The following is an 11,093-nucleotide window of genomic DNA, read 5'->3' as shown; positions in this document are numbered from 1 at the left end:
CAGCCTTTTTGGGTAATTAGCTGTTGCCCATGCATTCCCTATTACAAGGGGAAATGTGTGGCAGATGACTGATCATTTTTTAAGCTGGTCAAAACTACCCCATCAGTGGATGAAGGAGCGTTTACTCGTTCATTAGATGATCGCTGGCTTTATAATACAGGGCGAGAGTGATATTGGCCTGATAATCGCCCTTTTGTAATAGACCCCTAAGAATTATTCCCCTTTAAAACTCTGTCAGGTCTGACATATCACGCCCCTACAAAAAATAAACCGAACAGTACAAGTAACAGTGCATTCACACCACGTTTTGATCCTACGGCGGGGATATTTCAAAACCAGGTGCTTCCATATCCCTGTCAGAGCCGCACAGCTTCTCATTCATCTGAATGAACCGTATCTGGTTTTGTAATTGTAGTATACCACCGTTTTAGAGGAGTTCTAGTTATCTTGTCCAACCCATTCTAATGGTCACATAACTGGAGTTTCCTTCTGGGAGCAGGTGGCATATGCCACTGTACACCTATATATTAGGATATGTTGTTCCCTTTTTTAAGGGTATACATTAGGATGGAGTTCTCCTGACATATACCCCTGACAGAAGACTGGGGTAATGGGACCTAAGATGGAGGGAACTGATTTTCAATTGCATAAATATATATAACAAATCTCACAAATACTAATATAAACCAAATGAGACACTCTTTTTAAGGCAAGGCACCAGTAACTGTGACCCAAGGGGACCACTAGTGACCACAGGACTATGATCAAGGCGGCAGATTCCCCTATAGGAACCTATGGGAGGCAGATGGTATCCTCCTAAAAGGATCATACTAAAAAAATGTCATCAGATATTTAAAATTGACTAAAAACTCCAGCGAAAAAGTTTAAGCAAAAGGAACAAACATGCTGCGTGAAATAGAATGACATTCAGAATCATTGGTTATGTCTTAGATTCTTCTATGCTGTACATACACAATGGAGGTGACTGGTAGGTTCAGTATTAGGTGTGTCAGATCCTCTGGTATTATTTTAATTGAACAATCAAGACCTATAGACCCCCTTTAGGGAATCCCAAAAAAAACTTGTTTTACCATATACCCTTTAAAATCTTCCCATAAGCTTTAATAGTAAACAAAAATCCACACACTTCAAAGATTCTGAGCACCAGCCGTATATATTCAAGTCACTAATGTAACTGAATCAAGAGGATATCATTCTTTATTGCTGACTTTTTTACATATAGTGTATAACGAGTGTGTCTGCAGTACACACTCAGTGCTTAAAGGGCTACTCCGGTGAAAAAAATGTTTTTTAATCAACTGGTGCCAGAAAGTTAAGCAGATTTGTAAATTACTTCTATTATAAAATCTTTATCCTTCCATCACTTAACGGCTGTATATTACAGAGAAAGTTCCTTTATTTTTGGATTTCTTTTTTTTCTGTCCACAGTGCTCTCTGCTGACACCTCTGTCTGTATCAGGAACTGTCCAGAGCAGGAACAAATCTTCATAGCAAACCTATGCTGCTCTGGACAGTTTCTGATACGGACAGAGGTGTCAGCAGAGAGCATTGTGGACAGAAAAGAAAAAAAGAAATCCAAAAAGAAAGGAACTTTCTCTGTAATATACAGCTGCTTATAAGTACTGGAAGGATAAAGATTTTTTAATAGAAGTAATTAACAAATCTGTTTAACTTTTTAACACCAGTTGATAAAAAAAAAAAAAAAAAATGTTTTCCACCGGAGGACCCCTTTAACCCCTTAAGGACTGAGGGCGTACCCGTACGCCCCCGTTTCAGAGTCCTTAAGGACTGAGGGCATACAGGTACGCCCATGGGAATTTCGGTCCCCGCTGCTAGCCGGTCGGAGACTGAACCGGGATGCCTGCTGAAATCATTCAGCAGGCATCCCGGCGAATTGCTGAGGGGGGTCCTGAGGTCAATTCAGACCCGCGATCTGGGGCATTTCTGGGTCATACGGGTCTCCGGTGACCTGGAAAATAAGGGGGATCGGGGCTGTCCAAGACACCCACGATCCACCTGAAGGGATAGGAGTGAGGTGGCAGGGGTGCCACCCCTCCTATTCCTGCTATACAGTTGTCTCTAAACTGTAGCCCTCCAGATGTTGCAAAATTACAACTCCCAGCATGCCCACACAGCAGTTTGCTGCCTGGGCATGCTGGGATTTGTAGTTTTGCAACATTTGGAGGGCCACAGTTTTGAGATCACTGTGCGGTGGTTTCTAAACCGTGGCCCTCTAAATCTTGCAAAACTACAACTCCCAGCATGCACGAACAGATGCTGGGAGTTGTAGTTGTATACCTCCAGCTGTTGTATAACTACATCTCCCAGGATGTCCTTCGGTGATCAATACATGCTGGGAGTTGTAGTTTGTTTCAACAGCTGGAGGCGCACTGGTTGGAAAATACTGAGTAAAGTAACAGAACCTAACTGAAGGTTTTCCAACCAGTGTGCCTCCAGCTGTTGCAAAAGTACATCTCCCAGCTTGCACGGCCTGTCAGTACATGCTGGGAGTTGTAGTTTTGCAACAGCTGGAGGTTTGTCCCCCCCCATGTGAATGTACAGAGTACATTCACACAGGCGGGTTTACAGTGAGCTTCCTGCTTCAAGTTTGTGCTGCGGGAAACTCACCGTAGACCCCCCGTGTGAATGTACCCTAAAAACACTACACTACACATAATAAAGGGTAAAACACTACATATACACCCCCTTACACTGTCCCCCCAATAAAAATGAAAAACGTATCATATGGCAGTGTTTCCAAAATGGAGCCTCCAGCTGTTGCAAAACAAAAACTCCCAGCATTTTCGGACAGCCACTGACTGTCCAGGCATGCTGGAAGTTTAGAAACAGCTGGAGGCACCCTGTTTGGGAATCATTGGCGTAGAATACCCCTATGTCCACCCCTATGCAATCCCTAATTTAGTCCTCAAATGCGCATGGCGCTCTCTCACTTCGGAGCCCTGTCGTATTTCAAGGAAACAGTTTAGGGCCACATATGGGGTATTTTCGTACTCGGGATCAATTGAGTTGCAAATTTTGGGGGGCTTTTCTCCTTTTACCCCTTAAGAAAAGGAAAAGTTCAGGGCTACACCAGCCTGTTAGTGTAATTTTTGTTTTCTTTTTTTTACACTAACAGGCTGGTATTGCCCCATACATTTTATTTTCACAAGAGGTAAAAGGAAAAAAAGACCCCCAAAATTTGTAACGCAATTTCTCCTGAGCACGGAAATACCCCATATGTGGGCGTAAAATCCTCTGCGGGTGCACAACAAGGCTCAGGAGTGAAAGCACACTATGTACATTTGAGGCCTAAATTGGTGATTTGCACAGGGGTGGCTGATTTTACAGCGGTTCTGACATAAACGCAAAAAAAGAAATACCCACATGTGACCCCATTTTGGAAACTAAACCCCTCACGGAACGTAACAAGGGGTATAGTGAGCCTTAACACCCCACAGGTGTTTGACCTGGGTGGGAAAATGAAAAAGAAATTTTTTTTTAACTAAAATGCTGGTGTTACCCTAAATACCCCATATGTGGATGTCAGGCAAACTACAATGCTCAGAAGAGAGGGAGCGCCATTGGGCTTTTGGAGAGAAAATTTGTCCGGAATTGAAGGCCGTGTGTGTTTACAAAGCCCCCATAGGGCCAGAACAGTGGACCCCCCCACATGTGAACCCATTTTGTAAACTACACCCCTCACGGAATGTAATAAGGGGTGCAGTGAGCATTTATGCCCCACAGGTGTCTGACAGATTTTTGGAACAGTGGTCCGTGAAAATGAAAAACGTAATTTTTCATTTGCACAGCCCACTGTTCCAAAGATCTGTTAAACGCCAGTGGGGTGTAAATTCTCACTGCACCCCTTATCAAACTCTGTTAGAGGTGTAGTTTCCAAAATGGGGTCACATGTGGGGGCGCCCACTGTTCTGGCACTACGGGGGGCTTTCCAAAATCTCATTTCCCCTGACTTCTATTCCAAACAAATTCTGTCTCCAAAAGCTCAATGGTGCTCCTTCTCTTCTGAGCATTGTAGTGTGGCAGCAGAGCACTTGACGTCCACACATGGGGTATTTCCATACTCAGAAGAAATGGAATTACAAATTTTGTGGGGCATTTTCTCCTATTACCCCTTGTAAAAATGTGAAATTTTGGGGAAAAAATGCATTTTAGTGAAAAAATATTTTTTTTTATTTACACATCCGACTTTAACGAAAAGTCGTCTAACACCTGTGGGGTGTAAGGGCTCACTGTACCCCTTTTTACATTCCGTGAGGGGTGTAGTTTCCAAAATAGTATGCCATGTTGTTTTTTTTGGGCTGTTCTGGCACCATAGGGGTTCCTAAATGCGACATGCCCCCCAAAAACAATTTCAGCAAAATTTGCTTTCCAAAAGCCAAATGTGGCTCCCTCTCTTCTGAGCATTGTAGTGCGCCAGCAGAGCACTTGACGTCCACACATGGGGTATTTCCATACTTAGAAGAAATGGGGTTACACATTTTGGGGGGCATTTTCTCCTATTACCCCTTTAAAAATGTGAAATTTTGGGGGGGAAAAAACAGCATTTTAGTGAAAAATTTTTTTTTTCATTTACATATCCGACTTTAAATGGGCACTGTCATGAACTTTTTTTTAGTACTGATGTACTACAACATATTTTTAATATACTTTAATTATAATTTTTTTTTATTTTTTATTAAATTAAATTTTTTATTAAAACACTTTATTTTTATTTTGAAATCCGGCCACTAGGTTCTCCCTAGGGCAATCGTTCCGAATTAATTCAGCCTGCGCTCGCTCAGACAGGCGGGAGCGAGCGCTAAGAGAACATTGGCTCCCAGGCCTCACACGCCGGCCCGCCTCCCGCTGTTGTCTCAGGAAGGACTCAGGACTTACCAGGACTCACTTTGGTATGTCTGTTTCGGGTGGGGGTATTTTAGCGCCGCGGCCATGAAATTTATTGCTTTCAGGGGGGGGGGGGCGTTGCGGGAGGAGCGCCGCGGCCATAACAAAGTTATTGTTTTCACCACAGGGTGCTTCCAGTTGTTTCACCACTACAGCTCCCAGCAGGCCCGGACAGCCAATAGATGTCAGGGCAAGCTGGGAGTTGTAGTGGTGAAACAGCTGGAGGCTCCCTGTATAGGTGAACTAAGGGCGGAAGTCCCCCCCCAGCAGGCATCAGTGATGTTGCTGGGGAAGTCTGCCTGGTAAGTGAGCACATTACCAGGCAGACAAAAAGGCATTTCTAGGATAGTAAAAAAATAAATAAAGGCAGGGAGGGGTTTAGGGATAGATGGGCAATAGGCAGGGACAGAAAAAAAATTAAAAAAGGATGGTGGGAGCTACTCTTTAACGAAAAGTCGTCAAACACCTTGTGTTTTTTTTTTTTTTTGCTATTCTGGCACCGTAGGGGCTTCCTAAATGGGACATGCCCCCCAAAAACCATTTCTGCAAAACTGACTCTCCGAAATCCCATTGTCGCTCCTTCCCTTCTGAGCCCTCTAGTGCACCAACAGAGCACTTTACATACACATATGAGGTATTTCCTTACTCAAGAGAAATGGGGCTACAAAATTTGAGGGGATTTCTCTCCTTTTACCCTTTGTAAAAATTAACAAAAAATGGCTCTACAAGAACATTCGAGTGTAAAAAATGTAGATTTAGAATTTTCTCCTTCACATTGCTGCTATTTCTATGAAACACCTAAAGGGTTAACACACTTTCTGAATGTCATTTTGAATACTTTGAGGGGTGAAGTTTTTATAATGGGGTCATATATGGGGTATTTCTAACATGAAAGCCCCTCATATCCACTTCAAACTGAACTGGTCCCTGAAAAATTTCGATTTTGGAATTTTAGTGAAAAATTAGAAAATTGCTGCCATACTTTGAAGCCCTCTGACGTCTTCCAAGAGTAAAAACATGTCAACTTTATGATGCAAACATAAAGTAGACATATTGCATATGTGAATCAATATATAATTTATTTTGAATATCCATTTTTCTTACAAGAAGAGAGTTTCAAAGTTAGAAAAATGAAAAATTTTCAAAATTTTCATGAAATTTGTGGATTTTTCACCAAGGAAGGATGCAAATAGCGAGGAAAATTTACCACTATGTTAAAGTAGAATATGTCACGAAAAAACAATCTCAGAATCAGAATAAACGGTAAAAGCATTCCATTGTTATTAATGCATAAAGTGACAGTGGTCAGAATTGCAAAAAAGGGCTCAGTCCTCAAGGTGAAAAAGGGCTCAGTCCTTAACCCCTTAAGGACTCAGGGTTTTTCCGTTTTTGCACTTTCGTTTTTTCCTCCTTACCTTTTAAAAATCATAACCCTTTCAATTTCCCACCTAAAAATCCATATTATGGCTTATTTTTTGCGTCGCCAATTCTACTTTGCAGTGACTTTAGTCATTTTACCCAAAAATGCACGGCGAAACGGAAAAAAAAATCATTGTGCGACAAAATCTAAAAAAAACCCCGCCATTTTGTAATTTTTGGGGGCTTCCGTTTCTACGCAGTGCATATTTCGGTAAAAACTACACCTTATCATTATTCTGTAGGTCCATACGGTTAAAATACCCTACTTATATAGGTTTGATTTTGTCGCACTTCTGGAAAAAATCATAACTACATGCAGGAAAATTTATACCTTTAAAAATGTCATCTTCTGACCCCTATAACTTTTTTATTTTTCCATGTACAGGGCGGTATGAGGACTCATTTTTTGCGCCGTGATCTGAAGTTTTTATCGGTATGATTTTTGTTTTGATCGGACTTTTTGATCACTTTTTATTAATTTTTTTAATGGTATAAAAAGTGACCAAAATACGCTTTTTTGGACTTTGGAATTTTTTTGCGCGTACGCCATTGACCGTGCGGTTTAATTAATGATATATTTTTATAGTTCGGACATTTACGCACGCGGCGATACCACATATGTTTTTTTTTTTTTTTTTTTTTTTTTACACAGTTTTATTTTTTTATGGGAAAAGGAGGGTGATTCAAACTTTTATTAGGGAAGGGGTTAAATGACCTTTATTAACACTTTTTTTTTTTTTTTGCAGTGTTATAGGTCCCATAGGGACCTATAACACTGCACACACTGATCTCCTATGCTGATTACTGGCGTGTATTAACACGCCTGTGATCAGCATTATCGGCGCTTGACTGCTCCTGCCTGGATCTCAGGCACGGAGCAGTCATTCGTCGATCGGACACCGATGAGGCAGGTAAGGGCCCTCCCGGTGTACGATCAGCTGTTCGGGATGCCGCGATTTCATCGCGGCGGTCCCGAACAGCCCGACTGAGCAGCCGGGTCACTTTCAGTTTCACTTTAGAAGCGGTGGTCAGCTTTGACCACCGCTTCTAAAGGGTTAATACCGCACATCGCCGCGATCGGCGATGTGTGGTATTAGCCGCGGGTCCCGGCCGTTGATGAGCGCCGGGACCGCCGCGATATGATGCAGGATCGCGGCGCGATCCCGCTTCATATTGCGGGAGCCGGCGCAGGACGTAAATATACATCCTGCGTCGTTAAGGGGTTAAAGGATTAAGGCTGTGCTCAGGGTTAAAAACTTCCTACTCTGCCCCTCTCGACATGTTTCGCTACGATGTAGCTTTATCAAGAGGTAACGGGCATCAGAGCGTGGATGCCATTTCTGGGGTAATTATAGACTCCTGTAATGACGTCACCGCTGTTTGTTTTCATTGTTTAGCCTATAGTGACTCTCATTCCTCCTAACACTGTCCCTTAACCCCTTAAGGATGCAGGACGTAAATGTACGTCCTGATGAGGTGGTACTTAACGCACCAGGACGTACATTTACGTCCTAAGCATAACCGCGGGCATCGGAGCGATGCCCGTGTCATGCGCGGCTGATCCCGGCTGCTGATCGCAGCCAGGGACCCGCCGGCAATGGCCGACGCCCGCGATCTCGCGGGCGTCCGCCATTAACCCCTCAGGTGCCGGGATCAATACAGATCCCGGCATCTGCGGCAGTTCGCGATTAAAATGAACGATCGGATCGCCCGCAGCGCTGCTGCGGGGATCCGATCATTCATAACGCCGCACGGAGGTCCCCTCACCTTCCTCCGTGCGGCTCCCGGCGTCTCCTGCTCTGGTCTGTAATCGAGCAGACCAGAGCAGGAGATGACCGATAATACTGATCTGTTCTATGTCCTATACATAGAACAGATCAGTATTAGCAATCATGGTATTGCTATGAATAGTCCCCTATGGGGACTATTCAAGTGTAAAAAAAAATGTAAAAAAATGTAAAAGTAAAAGTAAAAAAAAAAGTGAAAAATCCCCTCCCCCAATAAAAAAGTAAAACGTCCGTTTTTTCCTATTTTACCCCCAAAAAGCGTAAAAACATTTTTTATAGACATATTTGGTATCGCCGCGTGCGTAAATGTCCGAACTATTAAAATAAAATGTTAATGATCCCGTACGGTGAACGGCGTGAACGAAAAACATTTTTAAAAGTCCAAAATTCCTACTTTTTTAATACATTTTATTAAAAAAAAAATTATAAAAAATGTATTAAAAGTTTTTTATATGCAAATGTGGTATCAAAAAAAAGTACAGATCATGGCGCAAAAAATGAGCCCCCATACCGCCGCTTATACGGAAAAATAAAAAAGTTATAGGTCATCAAAATAAAGGGATTATAAACGTACTAATTTGGTTAAAAAGTTTGTGATTTTTTTTAAGCGCAACAATAATATAAAAGTATATAATAATGGGTATCATTTTAATCGTATTGACCCTCAGAATAAAGAACACACGTCATTTTTACCATAAATTGTACGGCGTGAAAACGAAACCTTCCAAAATTAGCAAAATTGCGTTTTTCGTTTTAATTTCCCCACAAAAATAGTGTTTTTTGGTTGCGCCATACATTTTATGATATAATGAGTTATGTCATTACAAAGGACAACTGGTCGCGCAAAAAACAAGCCCTCATACTAGTCTGTGGATGAAAATATAAAAGAGTTATGATTTTTAGAAGGCGAGGAGGAAAAAATGAAAACGTAAAAATTAAATTGTCTGAGTCCTTAAGGCCAAAATGGGCTGAGTCCTTAAGGGGTTAAAGGGGTACTCCGGTGAAAAACTTTTTTTTTTTTTTTTAAATCAACTGGTGCCAGAAAGTTAAACAGATTTGTAAATTACTTCTATTAAAAAATCTTAATCCTTCCTGTACTTATTAGCTGCTGAATACTACAGTGGAAATTCTTTTCTTTTTGAAACACAGAGCTCTCTGCTGACATCATGAGCACAGTGCTCTCTGCTGACATCTCTGTCCATTTTAGGAACTGTCAAGAACAGCATATGTTTGCTATGGGGATTTCCTTTTACTCTGGACAGTTCTTAAAATGGTTTGGGCCATTCAGATATACATTATGTTTGGCTCACACTATTGGTTAGATATTGCGGACTTCATCTGCGCAGTCTCGGATGCGTGATGTTTTAGTTTCCACCGCATACAGCCGCATGTGATTCCCATCTGAGCTCTCCCTTGTGCGTGAACTCTTAGTAAGTAGCCATCAAGCCTGTCTGATCCTCTGGTATTATTCCTTATTACAAACGTGGAAGTGAAAAATCCAACATAAAATAAATGTTCTGCCACACAGTGCCGAGTCTGTGTTAAATTTCATGGACTGTGCAGCTGTCTCTAGTACTTGCCAGATATACAAGCTGTGGATATAAGCATTCATTGTTCACACATGGACAGGTGGAAGCAACACTTAAAGGGTACCTCCAATGCTTCTTACAATGTTATGAAATATTAGTATAGTGCAGCACTGTGCACCATAGTCATTTATGTAAATCATTTTCATTTTGAATTTGGCTTCGGAAAAGCTTTCCGAGGGCCTGTCCTCCCTGCCTGTGTTTTTACAGCCCACCTCCAGCGTCAGACCCAGCATCATAGAATCACATCACGCCGTATCACGGAGATGGCTGCTATAGAGCCGAAAAAGGTGAGAATGGTGGAGACTGTGCTGAATTCAAAATCAAGGTGGTTTTGCACTTTTTGGAGGCTTTGTGCATAATGACTGCTCATCAGTGAAACCCTGTCAGGTCTGACCTTTCACGCCTCTAAAAAAACAGATTATTAGGACAAGTAAAAGTTTATAAACAGTGATATAAACTATGCAATCACAAAATCAGATGAATGGAGCACTCACCCGGTCTGGTAGAGCAGTATATCTTCTTTATTCACAGTTCATTATTGCTTCATGAGAATGTGAAGAACGAGTAGGGAGGCGGTAAATGGAACCGGGGGGGATGCCGGGCCACGGACCGTATCGCACCACGAGGGGCCTGACGAAGCGCAAATCGGTTCCATCTACCGCCTCCCTGCTCTTTCTTTACATTCTCATGAAGCAAGAATGAAGTGTGAATAAAGAAGACATACTGCTCTACCAGACCGGGTGAGTGCTCCATTCATCTGATTTTGTGTTTGCATCTTTCGTCTGTATTATTCACGTGCAGCACCTGAGTACCAGATATAGCTGTGTTTAGGTATATAGTGTTATTACCCGGGCAGTGCCGGAATCTACATTCTACTGGAATAATTAATATAAACTACGTGACTGAGAAAACAAGGGGGAATTATCAGCGATAGCCGACGTATGAGGAAGAGTTCAATATGACTATGTAAATATAGGAGTATTCTACATATTTTGTCCAACCCCTGTAAATAAAAAGTAGGGCCTGAGTCTCTATAAGTGGGACACTTGAAAATCTGCATAAATAACATTTGCATATGAATATACTATATACTGTGTGTGTGTGTGTGTATATATATATATATATATATATATATATATATATATATATATCTCTGTTGTATCTCCATCTCTTACATATGGGTTCTCTCAAGATAAGACTTTTGTTTCATAGAATCTACTACCTATCAATAAACTACCAGGTTTCCTTTTCCTCCTGGTCACTGGAGTTGGGTATGAATGTCTCCAGGCCTTCACCTTCTTCACTCATATGTATTCCTTACTCATTACAAAAAATGTAGAACTCTGCAGATTGGAGGTTCAAATGCATCGAA

The sequence above is a fragment of the Hyla sarda genome, chromosome 3 (assembly GCF_029499605.1).
Source record: "Hyla sarda isolate aHylSar1 chromosome 3, aHylSar1.hap1, whole genome shotgun sequence".
In the NCBI taxonomy this organism is placed as follows: Eukaryota; Metazoa; Chordata; class Amphibia; order Anura; family Hylidae; genus Hyla; species Hyla sarda.
Note: the sequence above shows the minus strand (reverse complement) of the source record.